The sequence below is a fragment of the Hemiscyllium ocellatum genome, unplaced genomic scaffold (assembly GCF_020745735.1).
Source record: "Hemiscyllium ocellatum isolate sHemOce1 unplaced genomic scaffold, sHemOce1.pat.X.cur. scaffold_454_pat_ctg1, whole genome shotgun sequence".
Classification (NCBI taxonomy): domain Eukaryota; kingdom Metazoa; phylum Chordata; class Chondrichthyes; order Orectolobiformes; family Hemiscylliidae; genus Hemiscyllium; species Hemiscyllium ocellatum.
This window is the reverse complement of record NW_026869066.1, coordinates 98,624-118,407: the sequence shown is the minus strand read 5'-3', so window position 1 is coordinate 118,407 and position 19,784 is coordinate 98,624. Positions and strand designations below refer to the sequence as shown.

General features: G+C 44.6%; 1 long non-coding RNA gene across 1 annotated transcript; it reads left to right on the top strand.

The window, feature by feature from the left end:
- The first annotated feature begins 10,082 nt into the window (after window positions 1-10,082).
- Window positions 10,083-19,486, top strand: LOC132813732 (uncharacterized). Its single transcript, XR_009644156.1, has 3 exons — window positions 10,083-10,141; window positions 14,402-14,506; window positions 19,422-19,486. It is a non-coding gene; the product is annotated as an uncharacterized LOC132813732 (long non-coding RNA).
- The last annotated feature ends 298 nt before the right edge of the window (window positions 19,487-19,784 follow it).

The following is a 19,784-nucleotide window of genomic DNA, read 5'->3' as shown; positions in this document are numbered from 1 at the left end:
GGAAAGGGAGGGCGAGAGAGGGGAGGGAAAGGGAGGGCGAGAGAGGGGAGGGAAGCAAAGTGGGAGAGAGGGGAGGGGAGGGGAGGGCTAGAGAGGGTAGGGGAGGGCTCGGATGGCAAGAATGTGGAGTGGAGGCCGAGAGAGGGGTGGGCGAGAGAGTGGAGGTGAGGGTTGGGCTGGGAGGGCGAGAGAGGGGTGTGAGGTTGAGGGAGGGGAGGGGAGGACGAGAGAGGGGAAGGGAGGGGAGGGCGAGAGGAGGGGAAGGGAGGGGGAGAGTGTGGTGGGGAGGGCAGGGCAGGACCTTGGTGAACAAATCTCTGGATGTCTGAATATGTCAGCACAAGCAGACAGGGTGGGGAAGACACCTGAACTAAGAGCAGGAGGGGGACCCATATCCTGGTGGGGAGAGTTGCTGGAGCTGTTCGAGAGGATTTAAACTCATCTGGCAGGGGTGTGGGACCCCAAACAATCGTAAGGCCAGAAAGAAATTTGAGGTTGGTACAAATGTTCAAGAGAGCAATATAAATAGACAAGGCAGGCAAGAACACAGCAGATAATGAGGGAAAATTGATGAATTAAACTGCATTTATTTCAATGCAAAGGGCCGGACAGATAAGGCAGATGAACCCAGAGCATGGATGGGAACATGGGACTGGGATGATGTAGGTATTACAGAAACACAGCTGAGGGAGCGACAGGACCAGCAGCTCAATGTTCCAGGGGACAGATGCTGCAGGAAGGATAGAACAGGAGGCAAAACAGGGGGAGGGCTGGTGGTTTTGATTGGGGGGAAAAATCCCAGCAGTACCTAGAGGGAGTATTCATTGAGGATCGCCCAGTTAAGCGATATTGGTGGAACTGAGAAATAGAAATTGGTCATCAGTTTGCTACGGTCGTACTACAGCAATAGGCAATGGGAGATGGAGGAGCAAATATGTCAGGAGATCTCAGATATCTGTTCGAATATTAGGTTTGTAGCAGTCGGAGATTTTAACCTTTCCAGACCTGGACTGGGACTGCCGCAGTGTTGAGCATTTGGATGGGAGGAATTTGTTAAGCCTGTTCCAGAAACTCCCAGTCATTGCGATGGAAAATTGCGATGGAAAAGGACAGGCCTGGTTCACAAGTTCAAGTTATACAATGGAGCAAGATAGTATTAGACAGGAATTTTTAAAGTAGATCTGGGGAGGCTATTTGCAGGTAAAGGGAAGTCTGGCAAGGAGGAATATCTTAAAACCGAGATAAAAGGAGCATTCAGCACCAGCATGTTCCTGTTAGTGTGCAGCTCAATGCTGACAGAATTAGGAAACACTGGCTGAGTTTCGAGGCTCTGGTCAGGAAAAAGGGGGCACATGTCAGATATAACTGGCTGACTCAAGGGAATCCCCTCAGGAGCATCGGGGCTGTAGAAATACACTTAGGATGGAAATCAGGAATGCAAAAAGGGAACATGAGATAGCTTTTGCAGAGAAAGTTAAGGAGAACTGAAAGAGATTCTACAAGTGTATTAAGAGCAAATGAAGAGCAAGGGACAAAACCGGTATCCTCAGTGATCAATGAAGCCAACGATGTGTGGAATTACAAGATTCTAAACAAATATTTCACTTTGGACCTTACTGTGGATAAAGACTGGGGAGCTCAGGGAACTAAACAGTGTTTGTCCTGACTATTATTGGAACACTGTGCGCAATTCTGGTCTCAATGCCACAGGAAGGATGTTATGGAACATGAAAGGGTTCAGAAGAAATGAACAAGGATGTTGCCAGGGTTGGAGGGTTTGCGCTTCAGGGAAAAGCCTGAATAAGCTGGGGCTGTTTTCACTTGAACATGGGAGGCTGAGGAGTTACCTGATAAAGGTGTTTAAAATCATGATGGTCAGCGATAGGGTCAATCGACAAGGTCTTTTCCCAAGGGCTGGAGGATTCTAAACCAACAGGGAATAGCTTTAAAGTGCGAGGGGAACATTTTAAAGGGACCTAAAGGACAATTGGTTCCTGCTGAGTGTATGGAATAAGCTGCCGAGGAAATAGTGGAGGATGATAGAAATACATTTAAAAGGCATGTGGATGGGTGTATGAGTAGGAAGGGTTTAGAGGGATATTGGCAAAGCTCTGGCAAATGTGACTAGATACGTCATGCAGGAGTTGGTCCAAAGGATCTGTTTCCATGCTGTACATCTCTATGAGCCAATGTCTTGAAATGAGTCCACATTATCGAAAAGGAGGTGCTGGAAGTTTTAAAACACAAAGGTAAATAAATCCCCAGGCCCTGATCAAATGTAGCTCAGGACATTGTGGGAAGCTGGTGAAGGCATTGTAGGGCCCCTAGCAGAGATATTTGTACCATGTGTGATAGGCAGGTAGACTGGAAGGTGGAATTGTGGACAGTGAAGAAGGTTTTCTGAGATTACAAAAGGCATCCTGATGAAATGTGTGAATGGCTGAAAAACTGTACATAAAGTTCAATCTGAATAAATGTGAGGGAATGTATTTGGTACAACAAACACGGGCAGGGCTTATACAATTAATGGTAGGACCTTCAGGAGTGTGTTGTAGAACTCAGGGTTCAGGTACATAATTCTTTGAAGTTTGCAACATGGAGAGACAGGATGGTTAATAAAAAAACTTGCTTACCACACTTGCTTTCACTGCTCAATCCTTTGGTCCTCTTCTGGAATACTGTGCCCAGTTCGGGTCGCCCAGTTATAGGAAGGATATTATTAAGCTGGAGAGGGTTCAGATGAGATTTACTGGGATGTGGCTGGTTATGGAGGGTATCAGTTATAAAGAAAGGCTGGATAGGTTGGTATTTTTTCATTGAAACCTGAATGTTGACAGATGACCTTATATAAGTTTATAAAGTAATGAGGGGAATAGATAGAGTTAATGGGAGTTGTTTTTTCCCACGGTCAGGGGAGTTTCAAGACAAGGCACTACATTCTTAAGTTTAGAGGAGAGACATTTTAAAAAAAAGTACATGGGGCCACATTGTTACACAGAGGGTGGGATGCGTGTGGAATGAACTTCCCAAGGAAGGGATGAATGTGCGGACAATTACAATGTTTAAAGATATTTGGATTAGTACAGGAATAGGAAAGGTTTGAAGGGATATGATCCAGGAACAGGCAGGTGGGATGAGATCCGTTTTAGAGTATAGTTAGCATTAACCAAACAATGCAGTATGGCTCTCTGACTATGATTATAATGTTGTGTCATTAATTAAGAAAGGCTGCAAGAGGAAGCCAGGGAACTACAGACTGATGACCAGACATCAGGGTGGGTCAGTTGTTGGAGGTCATTTTGCGAGGTAGGACTTACATGCATTTGGAAAGATATGGACTGATTACCGACAGCCAGCATGGATTTGTGCGTGGGAAAACATGTCTCACAAACTTGACTGGAGTTTGTTCAAGATGTGACTAAGAAGATAGATGAAGGCAGAACAACAGATGTTGTTTCTGTCTTCAGTAAACCCTTGGTTAGGGTGTAGCATGATACATTGGTTAGTAAGGGTAGATCACAAGGGGTCAGGGAGAGCTAGCCAGCATTGGGATATACAATGGGATGACAGTGGGAGACAGAGGGTGGTGGGAGAGGGTTGTTGTTTAGACTGGAGGCCTCTGACCAGCAGTGTGCTGTGAGGATTGGTGCTGGGACCACTGTTGTTCATCATTTACATCAACATTTTGAGCTAAAATATAAGAGTCCCTGTTATAATGTTTGTGGATACAAAGATAAGTGCAAGACTGGGCAGGGAATATAGTTCTCGAAGGGGATGGTAATCAACTGGGCCAATGGGTCAAGGAATGAAAGATGGCGTTTAATTCGGGTGTTGAATTTAGTTCAGTCAAACCAGGAGGACTATTGCAGTTAATGGTAGGGATTTCGACAGTGTTATCGAACAGAGAGAGACCAAGGGGTGCAGTTACATTGTTCCTTGGAAGTGACATCACAGGGGGACAGGGTGGGAAAAGCAGCATTTGGCACACTTGTCTTCATTGGTCAGAGCATTGAGTACATGAGTTGGAGATATTGGTAACATTGTCGTCATTATTTCTCCTGAGCAGAGGCGGCCACGGGGTGACCTTTTAAAGGTTTATGAAACAATGTAGGGCCTAAGTAAAGTGAATTTCCAAGGGTAGGTGAGTCCAAAGCTAGAGGCATAAACGTGAGGTGAGAGAGCAAGGATTTAAAGAGGGAGCTGAGGGGCAACATTTTCCACAAAGGATAGTGCATAGACGGAATGGATTTCCAGAGGAAATGGTGAAAACAAATACAATTACAACATGGAAAAGGCACTTGGGCAGGTACATGGAGAGGGGAAGGTTTGAAGGGATTTGGAGAGAAAGTGAGGTCTGCAGATGCTGGAGGTCAGAGCTGAAGATGTGTTGCTGGAAAAGCGCAGCAGGTCAGGCAGCATCCAAGGAACAGGAAATTCGACGTTTTGAGCATAAGCCCTTCATTCCTGATGAAGGACTTATGCCCGAACCGTTGAATTTCCTGTTCCTTGGATGCTGCCTGACTTGAAGGGATTTGAGCCAAACACAGGCAAACGCAACTCATTCCATTTCGGAAACCTTGGCCGAAAGGTCATGCCGCACAGACACAGACCCGATGTTTCTAGTTATTGGAGGAGGAGACTACCGAGACAAGGCATGTTGTCGAGACTGAAGCAAGTTACAGCGATATGGATGGTCATCTGGACTGGAGGTTTCAAATATGTGAAGTAATTGGTGAGAGGGAAGGAGGTGACAGAGATAGGAACTGTTATTGGTGTTAGAATGATTGAAGACACTGGTCCACAAGACAAGCCATCGATACAGTGTTGGAGAGGGAATAGGGAACAGAAAGACCCAGGAAGCATTACTACCCTCTCATGGGAGGCCTGCTTTCCCCTCTGTTGTCCTGATGTTCACCAAGACAGCACAGGCCTGGATTGAAAAACTGGGAACTCCTGATGCTGTCCCAATACAACAAAACTTAAAGTAAAGGTGGTACCTGAGCCTGGGGTGTGTCAGTACTGTGCTCCTTTCCAGCATTATATCTATCTCATGTCCTGTTAGCTGATGTTTGGAGCCCTCTCATTGCTCTCTGCTCTGTGCGCTGAGTGATCTTATCTGGCGGCAGAATTTATTCAAGGCTCCCGACCTCCCTGACCTTTGTCTCTCTGGCTGACCAATCATCTTCCCAACCAGCAGTTGTCAAGCCTATTGAGTCAGGAACTCCCTGGGTACCTGTAGAAGACACAGAAATAGGCAGAATGGGAAATTAGACTGATGCTATGAGGGTTACACATGTAGAATGGCACTGAGCCCACAGAGATCTGGAAAAACCCAGTCTCCAATCCTGGCCTGTGCTGCCTCATCTCTCTAGAGTGGAGAATTCTGTTTGCTCAGGATCTGGAGTAGCTACAAGAGTAAGAGATGGTGACAGGGGCAGCTATTAGACCCACACAATGAGGGATACCACATAGAGTCATAGAGGTGTACAGCATGGAAACTGACCCTTTGGTCCAACCCGTCCATACCGACCAGATATTCCTACTCAATCTAGTGCCACCTGCCAGCACCCGCCCCATATCCCTCAAATACCTTCCTATTCATATATCCATCCAAATGCCTCTTAAATGTTGCAATTGTACCAGCCTCCACCACATCATCTGGCAGCTTATTCCATACACGTACCACTCTCTGTGTGAAAATGTTGCCCCTTGGGTCTCTTTTATACCTTTCCCCTCTCACCCTAAACCTATGCCCTCTAGTTCTGGACTCCCCAACCCCAGGGAAAAGACTTTGCCTACTTATCCTATCCATGCCCATGGAGCGACACTGAGTGATATCACCAGAGTACAGGATCAAACACTTGTGCTGGGATGCACAACCTGTGAGAAGGCGAAGTGATGGCCTAGTGGCATTATTGTGAGACAATTTATCCAGAAACTCAGCAAATGTTCTCTGGGCACAGGTTCAAATCCCACCATTGTAAATGATTGAATGTGAATTAAATGTTTCATGTCTTTAGTGAAGTAATCTAGGATGGGACTGGGATATCACAGGGATTACAGAACAACAGCTGAGGGAGGGACAGGACAGGCAGCTCAATGCCCCAGGGGACAGATGCTGCAGGAAGGACAGAAGGGGAGCTGAGAGAGGAGGAGAGCTGCTGGTTGTGATTGGGGTGAAACATCACAGCAGGGACTGAGAGAGGAGATTCCTGCGGGACCGCCCAGTGACGCTGTGTTCATGGAATTCATCAACAACAATGGGGCTTCCCTTTCCTCTGATTGTTCTACAGACCCCGATAGCCCCGCCCTCCTGCACCATGACCTTCTCAACATGGCGGCGCTGAGGCCCGCGCTCCCTCTTCCCTCAAACAAATGGCGGCCGTGACCCTGAGCCGCTTCCCCGATCAGAGACCGCCACCTCCTTCCCCGGGCCTGGAGGGACTTTTTTGTTTTTTTTTAACCTGTATCGGGGACTTGTGAATTCTCTCCGCCCCTTTCTCCCAGCGAGGCTCCCACACCCCGGCTCTGAGCGCCGCTCTCTGAAGCCGATCGCAGCCGCTGCCGGAGAAAGCAGCTCCATGTCTCTCTCTGTCCTGATCAATGTGACTGCGCATGCGCTACACAGGAACCAAACTGCGCATGTGCCTGAGGTTTATAGACAATGCCCACCCTGGGACTTTTGCTCTTACCCAGAATAATTTTGCTAATCCTCTCTTCCACTTCCCTAGAACTCTGTGGAGGCCTATAAAAAAACTCCAAGCAGTGTGACCTCTCCCCTTCTGTTTCTAACCTCAGCCCACACTACCTCAGGAGACAAGTCCTCATGAAAAGTACTCTCAGTCACCGTTATACTATCCTCGACTAACATGACTTGCATGCACCCATTGCAGAGCTTCAAACTCCATGAGGCAGCCATACTCTCTATCACAGACAGACTCAGTCTGGAACCTCCTCTGTCCTTAAGACCTTATACACTGCCTGCACTCCTCCATTTCCCCTTTGCATGTTCCCTTTCCAACCTGCCCCATCTGCATCACTCCACAATTGGAAGTGTCAAGGGCAGAAGTCTGTCAAATCGTCTCCCTAACCTATTCTATCCTCCTTTAAGATTTTTTTGGAAATCATTCTGCTTAATCAATGTTTTGATCATCCATGAAGTACCTTAGGAGATTTGCCATTGTGAAAGATTCCATACAATATGAGTAGTTGTTGTTTTTGCCATACATTAGGAGAAACAGGAATGATGCATTCAAAATTCTACCAAGAAAGTCATTGATAGGTGCAGTGTATAGGCCACCAAATAATAACATCATATTGGGATGGGCAATAAACAAAGAAATAACTAATGCCTGTAAAAATGGTACGGTTATTATCATGGGTGATTTTAATGTACATGTATTTTGGTCAAACCAGCTTAGTCAGGGTAGCTATGAGGAGTTCATTAAGTGTATCTGTGATATTTTACTTGAACAGTATGAAATGGATCTACAAGGGAGCAAGCTATCCAAGATCTGACCCTCTGCAATGAGACAGGAATAATTAGTGACCTCAGAGTTAGGGATCCTCTCGGAAGAAGTGATCACTGTATGGTTGAATTTAATACATATGGAGAGTGTGAAGATAAAACCTAATACCTGGGTCCTGTGCTTGGACATGAGGAACTACAATAGAATGAGGGAGAACCTTGATAACGTAGACTGGAAACAAAGATTTTATGGTGGGACAGTTGATGAGCAGTGGAAGATTTTCAAAGACATTTTCCAAAGTCCTCAGCAAAGGTATATTCCAGTGAAATGGAAGGACTGTAAGAAAAGGTGTTCTCTACGATGGGTATCTAAGGAAAGTGATCAAATTGAAAGGCATACAAAGTGGCCAAAACCAGCATGAAACTAGAACTGGGAAAACTTTAAAGGTCAACAGAAAGCCACAGAAGAGCTACGAAGAAATGTAAGCTCGAACATGAGAAAAATAAACTAGCACAGACTATAAAGACATATAGCAAATGTTTCTATAAACATAAATAATGAGAAAAGAGTGGCAAAAGTAAACGTTGGTCTTTTGGAAAAAGAGAAGGAGCATTTAGTTACGGGACATCACAGTGGAGGATACTAATATCTTGCCAGTAATTAACAAAGACACAAAGGTAGGTGAGGATATGGAAGCTATCATTATTACAGAACACCTAGTTTTGGACTGTTGGAGGTAATTGAGCTAATAATAGAAAATTCTCTTTTCCCTGACAGAATGTATCCCAGGAGAAATAGCAAATGCACTGACAGTAATTTTCCAAAATTCACTGGACTTCATGGCAGTCTCAACAGTTTGGAAAGCAGCAAAAGTGACGCCACTGTTTTAAAAAGGAGGTGGACAAAAGATGGGTAATTATACCCCAGACAGCTTCTTCTCTATAGTGGGAATGATGCTTTGATCTATTATCAAGGAAGAAATAGCAGGGACTTGATAGAAATTGTCCCATTGGACAGATACAGCATGGGTTCATGAAGGGCAGGTCATGCTTGAAAAATCTTTTGGAATTCTATGAAGACATTTCAAGCAAGTTGGACAATGTGGACCCAGTGGATGCAGTGTACCTGGATTTCCAAAAGGCCTTCAAAAAGGTGCTGTGCAAGAGGCTGTTGCATAATATAAAGGTATATGGCATTAGGGGTATAGTATTAGCATGGATAGAAGATTGGTTGACTAACAGGAAGCAAAGTGTGGGGATAAATGCATATTATCCTGGCTGGCAATCAGTGACTAGTTGTGTGCCTCAGGGATCAGTGTTGGGACTGCGATTATTTAGAATTGATACAGATGATTTGGAGTTGGGGACCACATTTAGGGTGTTAAAGTTTGCTTATGACACGATGATGAGTAGCAGGACAAAGTGTGCGCAGGACTGTGGAACTTTGCAGAGGAACATAGATACATTGAGTGAGTGGGCAATGGTCGGTCATATGGAATATAATGTTCATAAATGTAATGTCATACTGTTTGGTTGGAGTAACATTAAAAAGAGATTATTAATTGAATTTTAAAAAGTTGCATTTTTGCTAAGCAGAGGCACCTGAGTATCCTACTGCATGAGGTTGGTCACCAGGTATAACAATCAATTCTGAAGGCAAATGCAATTTTGTCCTTCTATGCTGAAGGGATTGTGCTTAAAAGCAGATGTTATGTTCCAGCTGTATTGGGTGCTGGTGAGGCCACACCTGGAGTACTCCATGTAGTTGTTATCTCCTTAGTTGAGAAAGGATGTACTGGCACGAGAGGGGGTGCAGAGGAGATTAACTAGGTTGATTCCAGAGTTGAGGGGGTTGGCTTAACAGAGACGGAGTAGATTGGGATTATATTCATTGGAATTCAGAAGAATGGAAACATATAAAATAATGAATGAAATGGATAAAATAGAAGTAGAGAGGATGTTTCCACTGGCAGGTGAATCTAGGACAAGATGGCATCAGCTCAAGATTAGAGGCAGCAAATTTAGGACTGAATTGAGAAGGAACTTCTTAACCTCAATGGAATTCATTGCCCAGGGAAGTAGTTGATGTTTGTTCAGTAAATGTTTTTAAACCTAAGGTAGCTTTTTTTCAAAACAGAAATAATTAATTAAAGAATACGGTGAGAACATGGGTAAATGGTTCTGTGTCCACGAAGTGATCAGCCATGATCTTATTGAATGGCAGAGCAAGCTCAAAGGGCAGGATGGCCTTCTCCTGTTCCTAGTTCTTATGTTATACATTCCTCCCTCACTCGTGACTTGGAGGTGCTGGTTTTGGATTAGGATGGACAAAATTAAAATTCACAGAACACCAGGTTATAGTCCAACAGGTTTATTTGGAAGCACTAGCGCTGCTGCTGCTTCATCAAGTGGTTGTGTGTTTTTAACTTTGTCCCTCACTCTTGTAACTTATGAACAGCAACAAAAGCCAGGAAGCAGTGCGCATGCTCCAGCCAACAATAGTCCCAGGATGATTGATGTCAGCGGTGGACCAATGGAAGGACAGGGGCGGGACTGGAGGACCTAGCGAGGTGGTTGGCCTTTCGACCAATCAGAGCGAATGGGAGGCGGGACCTGATTATACCACGTGATCATCCTCGCGGACAGCGCGGCTGTGCGGGCGGAGAGCTGTCGGTAAGGAAAGAAATAAACAGCAGGAAACGGGAGGGAAATGGTGTTGGTCTGAGCTGAGAGGTTTTGCGAACATTTGGTGCACATCGGAAATGACAAATTTGAAATTTACAGTCTCGTTTTTGCAGTGAACCGGAAAATGCCTCATTTCGCGATTGACTCGAGTCAGTGCCGCCATCTTTATTCGGGGCAACGATTCACTGGACACGTGCAGCCGCCATCTTTGTAGGGGGCAAAGTTCAGAGGGGAGTATGTGCAGCTCTTCCCTGATAGAGAGTCATGGGGCAGGATTTACACAGAGCACATTCACACACAGGGAAATGGATTTTTGTTTTTCTGTGGAATTGTTCCGTCATTCATTTAAATGATTTGGATATGAATAGAGGCGGTACAGTTAGTAAGTTTGCAGGTGACACCAAAATTGTTGGTATTGTGGTCAGTGATAAAGGTTGTCTCAGAATACAATGGGATATTGATCAGATGGGCCAATGGGCTGGGGAGTGGCAGATAGGGTTTAATTTAGATAAATGTGAGGTGCTGCATTTTAGAAAAGCAAATCCGAGCAGGACTCACACTGAATTGTAAGGTCTTGGAGAGTCTTGCTGAACAAAGAGACCTTGGAATGCAGGTTCACAGTTCCTTGAAAGTAGAGTCACAGGTCGATAGGACAGTGAAGAAGACATTTGGTATGCTTCCCTTTGTTGGTCAGAGCGTTGAGTACAGGAGCTGGACAGGACATTGGTTAGGCCACTTTTGGAATATTGTGTGCAATTCTGGTCTCCCTATTATCAGAAGGAGGCACTGAAACTTGAAAGGTTTGAGAATTGATTTTCAAGGATGTTGCCAGGGTTGGAGGATTTGAGTTGCAGGGAGAGGCATAATAGGGACTGGGGCCATTTTCCCTGGAGTGTCATAGGCTGAGGTGTAATTTTGAAGAGATTTATATAATCGTGAGGGGCATGGATAGCGTAAATAGACAAGGTGTTTACCCTGGGGTGGTGGAGCCCAGAACTAGAGGATATAGGTTAAGGGTGAGAGGGGAAAATTCAACAGGGACCTAAAGGGCAACAAAAATTGTAACATTTCAAAGGCAGTTGAATAGGAAGGGTTCAGAGGGATGTCGGCCAAGTGCTGGCAAATGGGAATAGATTAGGTTCGAATATTTGGTTGGCATAGATGGGTTGTACTGAAGAGTCTGTTTCGGTGCTAGACATCTCTGACTGTGGGATCATAAAACTGCTCCGATTCGCCTCTGAGCACCTTGTTGTCCACTTGTTCACTATCTAGCTTCCTCAGTCTCTGAGTGTATTTTTGCTCTGTTTAGTATTTTACTGTTATGTTCACAGACCTTTCAGTAAATGAATTGTCCACTGCTGCCCGCCTCCTGACCATATTACAGAGGAGGTAGTACTGGATGTGTTGAATCATATCGAGGTGGATAAATCCCTGGGACCTGTTAAGGTGTATCCCAGACATTTGTGGAAAGTTAGGAAAGTGATGGCAGTGCCCCTCCCTGAGATATTTATATTGTCATTGTTGACAGGTGAGGTGCTGGAAGGCATGTGCCATTATTTAAAAAGGTGGTAAGGAAAGGCCAGGGAACAAGAAAACAGTGAGCCTGAAGTCAGTGGCAGGCAAGTTGTTGGAATGGATTCTGAGGGACAGGATTTACATGTATTTGGAAAGACGAGGAATGGTTAGGGATAGATAGCATGGCTTTGTGTGTGGGAAATTCTCTCTCTAACTTGATTGAGATTTTTTTTTTGAAGATGTGACAAAGATGATTGATGAAGGCAGATTGTGAATGTTGTCTATATGGACACTGAACGATGTTCCACAAAGCAGACTGGTTAGCAAGGTTAGATAACATGAAATGTTGAGAGAACTAGCCATTTGGATACAAAACTGGCTTGAAGGTAGGAGGCAGAGAGTGGTGCAGAGGGTTGATTTGTGGACTGGAGGGCTGTGAGCAGCAGCGTGTTGCAGGAATGGATATTGGGTCCTCAAATAATTTACTTGGATGTGAATATGAGATATGGTCAGTAGGTTTACAGAAGACACCAAAATTGGAGGTGTATTGGACAATGAAGCAGGTTAGTTCAGAATACAACAGTATCTTGACCAGATGGGCCATTGGGGCGAGGAATGGCAGACTGGGTTCAATTTAGACAAATGTAAGCTGTTGGATTTTGGAAAGGCAAATCAGGGCAGGACTTATACACTTAATGGTAAAGTCCTTGGGAATGTTGCTGAACATAGAGACCATGGAGAGCAGGTTCATTGTTTCTTGAAAGTACAGTCATAGATAGGCAGACTAGTGAAGGTGGGGTTTGGTATGCTTATATTTATTGGTCAATGCATTGTGTACAGAAGCTGGGATGTCAAATTGTGGCTGGACAGGACATTGATTAAGCCATTTCAGGAATTATGTTTTAAGTTCGAAATCCCCTGTTCTGGGAAGGATGTTGTGAATCTTGAAAGATTTCAGACAAGATTTACAAAGACTTTCCTAGGATTGGAGGATTTGGGCTACAGGGAGAGGCTGAATAGGCCAGGGTTAATTTCCCTGGTGAGTCAAAGACTGAGAGGTGACTTCATGGGGATTTAAAAAATCATGAGGGGCATGGATACGGTGAACAGCCAGGGTCTTTTCCCCCCAGTTAGGTGGGTTCAAAACAATCGCATGGGCTTAAGTTGAGAGGGCAAAGATTTAAAACGGATCTAAGGGGCAAAGTTTTCAAGCTGTGTGTGGTGTGTGTGTGGAATGAGCTGCCAGATGAAGTAGTGGAGGCTGATACAATTACAACATTTGAAAGGCATCCGATTGGGTACATGGATAGGAAGGGTTTCAAGTGATACAGACCAATCGCTGGCAAATGGGGCTCCAGTTGTTGAGGATTCCTGGTTGGCATGGACAAATTGGACCAAAGGTCTGTTGCTGTGCTGTACATCTCTATGACACTAATAAATGAAAATAAGATGTGTTCCTCTTTTGTGGAGAGCTAGCAGAAGCACAGATAATTGTTCTTGGAGCTGAGAAGGTTAAGCAGTGATTTTGATCAGCTGCAAATTTGTTTCTAAGATATTTAATTTTCAGAGAGAGGGGAATTGTTAACAATGTCACAATTTTAGTAACTATTTTCAGGTAATTGGCAAATAATAAGTGAATATGTGAACATTATGTTCTTCAGTATGTTCTGAGCATCTGGAATAGTCTGAACGGCAGCTGGACACAGACTCAGCAATTATTCATAAACAGATTTGGAATTTTACTTTTTAAGGGAAGATTTGGGGTGCTATGGGCAAATGGGAAGGGAATTGGGACAGATTTGCAGCATCTCCAGAGGGAGAGAGTACAGCCCCAATGGGCTGAATAGCCCCCAGCCCCTGTGCTCTGTGATACTGTCCCATTCACTGTGAATGATGAAGCTCATCCCAGAGCAGAGAGAGGGAGGAGCCCACCAATCATCCGGGGCCCATTGTGAGGTGAGTGATGTCAGCGCAGGCCAATAGGGGGCAGAGGGCAGTACTGGAGGACCAGGTCGTACGAGTTTGTCCTCCAACCAATCGGAGTGAATGAGGCATCCTCAAGGTTGGAACTAAAGAAAGGCACATATCGCAGAGATTTGAGAAACTGGAGGACGTGAGATAGGGAGCGTTCTGTGGCTAGTGAGGAATTATATAAATAAGGAAGAGTTGTGAGGATAGTTTAGGTGACATTTTTCAGGCGAGTTGAGGATGGAGGAATTTAGGGATCGTGAGGATTAGAGTCATAATGTTATACAGCAAGGAAACAGGCCCTGTGGTCCAACCAGTCCATGCCGACCATAATTCCAAACTGAACTAATTGTACCTGCCTCCGCTTGGTCCACATCCATCCAAATATTTCCTATTTATGTACTTATCTGAATGTCTTTTCAATATTGTAATTGTATTCACAGCTACCACTTCCTCTGGAAGTTCATTCCACACGTGTATCTTTTTTATTAAAACCTTCATGTATTTTCTCAAATCTTTCTCATTTCTTCTCAAAATGAATGCACCCGAGTTTTGAATCCCCTCTCCCCCGGCTATTCACCCTGTCTACACTCTTTCTAATTTTATAAACCTCTAATAAGCTCACGCCTCAACCTCGTGCATGCCAGTGAAAAAATTCCCAGCCTATCCAGCCTCTCCTTAGAACACAATCCATCCATTCATGGCAACATGCTGGTAAATCTCTTCTGATCCTGCTCCAATTTAATAATCTCCTTCCTATAACAGCACAACCAGAGCTGGACAGAGTATTCCAGAAGAGGCCTCCCCAACGACCTGTATATCCTCAACATAACGTCCCAACTCCTGTACTCCAAGGTCTGAACAATAAAGGTAAGTGTGCTTAGCACCTTATTAACCACCCTGTCTACATGTAACACAAACTTCAAAGACGTGAAGCCCTCGATCTCTTTGTTCCCATATCACTACTCAAGGCCCTACTTTTATTGAGAGTAAGTCCTGCCCTCGTCTGTTTTGTCAGGATGCTATATTTTGCATTTATTCCAATCCAAAAAAATTGAGTATAAAGGCAGTAGGAGTATAATTAAGAGGGAGATCAGGAGGCAAAAAAGGGACGTGAGATAGCTTTGGCGAATAGGTTTAAGAATAATCTGAAGGGCTTCTATAAATACATGAAGAAAAAAAAGGCTATCAAGGGTGAAAATAGAGACCCTCCAAGGTCAGCAAGACAGCCATTGTGTGGAGCTGCAGGCGATGGGCGAGATAGGAAACCAGTGTTTTGCATCAGTGTTTACTGTGAAGAATTACATGGGAGATATAGAATGTGGGGAAATAAATGGTGACATCCTGAAAAATGTCCATATTACAGAGGAGGAGGAGATGCTGGATGAGTGGCTAAGGAACTGGTGCAGGGGAAAAGGATTCACATTTTTTTGGATCATTGTGATCTCCTCTGGAGTAGAGTTGACCTGCATAAGAAGGATGGATTGTACCTGAATTGGAAGGTGTTAACATCCAGACAGGGAGATATTAGTGATACTCGGGAGGCATTAAACCAGTGAGGGAGTGGGTGTAAACCCAATAAGATAGTGAGGAAAGAGTATGTCTGAGACTGGTACAGGTCAGAAGTCAAATAGTCAAGGCAGGCAAGGGCAAGGCACAGAATGAAGTCGGACTGAGCAGTTGCACTGCATTTACCTCAATAGAAGAGGCCTGACAGGGAAGGCAGATGAGCTCAGGGTATGGTTTTGAACATGGCACTGGGATATTATAGCAACTACAGAGGTATCACTCAGGGATGGATAGGACTGGCAGCTTAATGTTCCAGGGTATAGATGCTATACGAAGAATTGAAAGGGGGACAAGAGAGGAGGGGGAGTAGCATTTTTGATTCAGGATAGCATTATGTTTTTGCTGAGGGAAGATATTGCTGGGAGTATGCCCATTGAAGTTATTTCGTTGGAACTGGGAAATAAGAAAGGGATGACCACCTTATTGGGGTATTCTGCATGGATTTTGTCTAGGTTCTCTGGTTTCCTCCCACAGTCCAAAGATGTGCAGGATAGGTTGGATTATCCAGGCTGAATTGTCCACAGGGATGTGCAGGTTGGGTGGCCCTGGGAAATGCAATGTTACTGGGGGAGGTGAGGAGGCTCTCAGGGTCAGTATCAATGTGATGGGCTGAATGACCTGCTTCCACACTGTTGGGATTCTCTGATAACTCTACTAGTTTTAAAATAGTTACAGAAAATAATAGACCAGATCTACATGTTAAGGTTCTGAATTGGACAAAGGCTGATTTTGATGGCACGAGGCAAGAACTTTCACCTGGCCCCTCCAGCCTGCTCTGCCATTCAATAAAATCAGGGCTGACCTTTTCATGGCCTCAGCTCCACTTTCCTGCTCTCTCACCATAACTCTTAATTCCTTTCCTGTTCACAAATCTACATTTTGCCTGAAAGGCATTCAAGTTGATAACATCAAATGCTGCACTCGGCAGGGAATTCCACAGATTCACAACCCTTTAGCTGAAGAAGCTCCTCCTGATCTCAGTCCTAAATCTACTCCCCCTTATTTTGAGGCTCTGGAGTTGGACCCATCCCCAGTGGAAATAGCCTCCCTGCTTCTGTCTCATCTCCTCCCCTCATAATTTTATTTGTTTCCTATCCAACGTCCCATTCTTCTAAATTACAATGAGTATAGAACATGTTTTCTCAATCTCTCCACATACACCAACCCTCTCAACTCCCAACTCAAACTAGTGACCCTCCTCTGTACTCCCTCCAGTGCCAGTACATCCTTGCTAATGTAAGGGGATCAAACCTGTACACAGTACTCCAGGTGTGGCCTCCCCAGCCCCCTGTACAGCTGCAGCATAACCATCCCTCTAGCAATGAAGGACAATATTCCCTTCACTGCCTTAATTACCTGCTGTACCTGCAAACCAGCTTCCTGTGATTCATGCACAAGGACACCCAGCTCCCTCTGCACAGCAGCCTGCTGCATGTTTATCATTTCATCATCCAGTTTGTTGTTAGTCCGACCAAAATGGATGACCGTCCATTTCCAACATTGTCCTCCATCTGCCAGATCTTTACCAACTCACTTAACCTCTCTGTATCCCTGTGCAGACTGACAGTGGCCTCTGCAGACATTGCTTTACTCATCTTTGTATCAAATGTGAACTCTGACACCGTACACTTGGTCCTCAACTCCAAAACATTTGTGTAAATTGCAAACAGTTGTAGTGCCAACACTAATTCAAACACCCCTTTATCCCCATTATTTATTATGTTGGTGAACCGATCCTGTATCAATGATAATTACCCATAATGTTGTGCATCTTTACCTTATACAGCAGCCTTTTGTGTGGCAACTTATCGAATACCTTCTGGAAATCCAGGTACACCACATCCACCGGTTCCCCCTTGTCCAAAGCACTCGTCGTATCCTGAAATAATTCCAGTCAATCCATTAAACGTGACCTGCCTTTCATGAATCCATGCTGTGTCTGCGAAATGAGACAATTTCTACCCAGATACCTCACCACTACTTCCTTGAGAGATTCAAGCATTTTCTCGAGTACAGAAGTTAAGCTAACGGGTCCTTTTTTGAAGAATAGTAGTAGCAATTTGCAGCTTCCAGTCTGTCAAAACCATCCCAGAACCCAACAAATTTTAGTGAACTATCACGAGTTTATTTGTTATTTGCCCCCCCCCCCCTCCCACCCCATCTCCTTTAGTCCCTCGAATGCATTCCATCAGGACCAGGAGACCCATCTACCTTGAGGCTGTTGTCTTTCCCAACATTGCCTCTTTACTGGGAGTGATTGTTTCTCTGTCCTCATCTGCTATTGCCTCCACAGGCCTGTGACAATGAGAGTATATAGACAGTATGTTCCTGTTAAGGCCAAGGCTGGGAGGTGTAGAGAATGCTGCCTCTCAAAAAATTGAGGGTCTGGACAAGAAAATGAAGGAGGCATAAGGCAGGTACAGAGAGCTGTGTTTGTGTGAATCCCTAGAGGAGTATAGGGGCAGTAGGATTATACTCGAGGTAAACCAGGAGGAGCAAAAAGGGGACATGACTTAGCTTTAGGAAATGGGTTTAAGGAGAATCCCAAGTGATTGTACAAACACACTCAGGACAAACGAGTAACCAGGCAGAGAATAGGTACCCGCAAACATCCAGGCTGTCTGTGGAACCGCAGGAGGTGGGAGAGATTCTATATGAGCGGAGAGGTTTTACAAACACAATGTGCACATCAGAAAACACACATTTTGAAACATCCCAGTCTCGTGTTTTCCAAAAACGGGGGAATTGCCTCAGTGTGGCTGCAGGCATGGGTGCGTGCCGCCATCTTTATTCGGGACAAGAGTTCACTGGACACGTGCGGAGCCGCCAGCTTTGTAGGGGACAAGGTGTAGCCAGGCACATGTGCAGCCTTTCTCTGGTACAGAGTCATTGGGCAGGATTTACACAGAGCACATTCTAACTCAGAGAAATGGATGTTTATTTCTGGATTTGTTTCATCATTCATTTAAATGATTTGGTATCGTAAATGAGTTTGCAGGTCATACAAAATTGGAGGTATTGTGGACAGTGAAGAAGGTTACCTCAGATTACAATGAGACATTGATCAGTTGGGGTATAATTTAGATAAATGTGAGGTGCTGCAGTTTGGAAAAGCAAATCGGGGCAGGACTTATACACTGAATGGCCAGGCCCTGGAGACCTCTGCGGAACAAAGAGACCTTGGACTGCAGGTTCATAGTCCTTGCAAATCAAGTTGCAGGCAGGATGATGAAGAAGGTGTTTAGTATATTTTCCTTTATTGTTTCGAGCATTGAGTACAGGATGTGTGAGGTCATGTTGCTGTACAGGGCATTCGGTCGGCCACTTTTGGAATATTGTGTGCAGTTCTGACCTGCCTCCTATCGGAAGGGTGCTGTGAAACTTGAAAGGTTTCAAAGAAGACTTCCAAGGATGTTGTTAGGGTTGGAGGATTTGCGCTACAGGGTGAGGCACAAAAGGCTGGGTCTGTTTTCCCTGGACTGTCATAGACTGAGTGGTGATGTTATGGATGTTTATACAATCATGAGGGTCATGAATAGAATAAATGAACAAGGTGTTTTCCCTGGAGTGGTGGTATCCATAAGTAAATGGCATTGCTTTATGGTGAACGGATAAAGTTTCAAAGGGGACTAAAGGGCAACTCTTTGATGCAGTGGATGGAATGATCTGCCAGAGGAAGTGGTGGAGGCTTGTACAATTAAAACATGTTAAATGTATCTAAATAGAGACATGATATGATTAGAAAGCGTTTACAGGGATATGGGCCAAGTGCTGGCAAATGGGAATAGATTAGGTTTGGATACCTTGTTGGCATGGATGAGATAGACTGAAGGGTCTGTGTCAATGCTATACATCTCTATGACTGTGGGATCATAACAGCTTATACTGCTCTGCTTCATCTCTGGGCTCCCTCATGACCACTTTGTCAATATCTAGCTTCCTCAGTCTCGAACAATGGGTGTATTTTTGGTCTGTTCAGTATTTTACTATTACTTTTACAGACATTTTTGGAAGTTAATTTTTCACTGCTGCCCAGCCCCTGACCATATGCTGCTTATTATTTTTTTCTGGAAAATCATTGACTGTCAAGAATTCTTTTTTCCAATAAGCAAGTGTATTTTCCTTCCATTTCTGACTATCAAATTCTGCACCATTTCCATTCTCTGTAATCCGTTTTGCATTCCCTGAAACATCAACTGTGTTTCTACTTCCACAGATCCCAGTGATTAATGCCAAAGCCCTGTTGCCTGGGGAGAGGGTGATGTTTGACTTTCTTGTACAGCTGCAGTCTGTGTGGTGAAGGTGCTCCCACAATGTGGTTGGGTAAGAAACGTTACATTGTTGTGGTTCTGCTCGCCGAGCTGGAAGTTTTTGCTGCAAACGTTTCGTTCCCTGGCTAGGGAACGTCATCAGTGCTGTTGGAGCCTCGTGTGAAGCGCTGCTTTGATGTTTCTTCCGGTATTTATATTGGTTTGTTCTTGCCGCTTCCGGGTGTCAGTTTCTGAAACTGACACCCGGAAGCGGCAAGAACAAACCAATATAAATACCGGAAGAAACATCAAAGCAGCGCTTCACACGA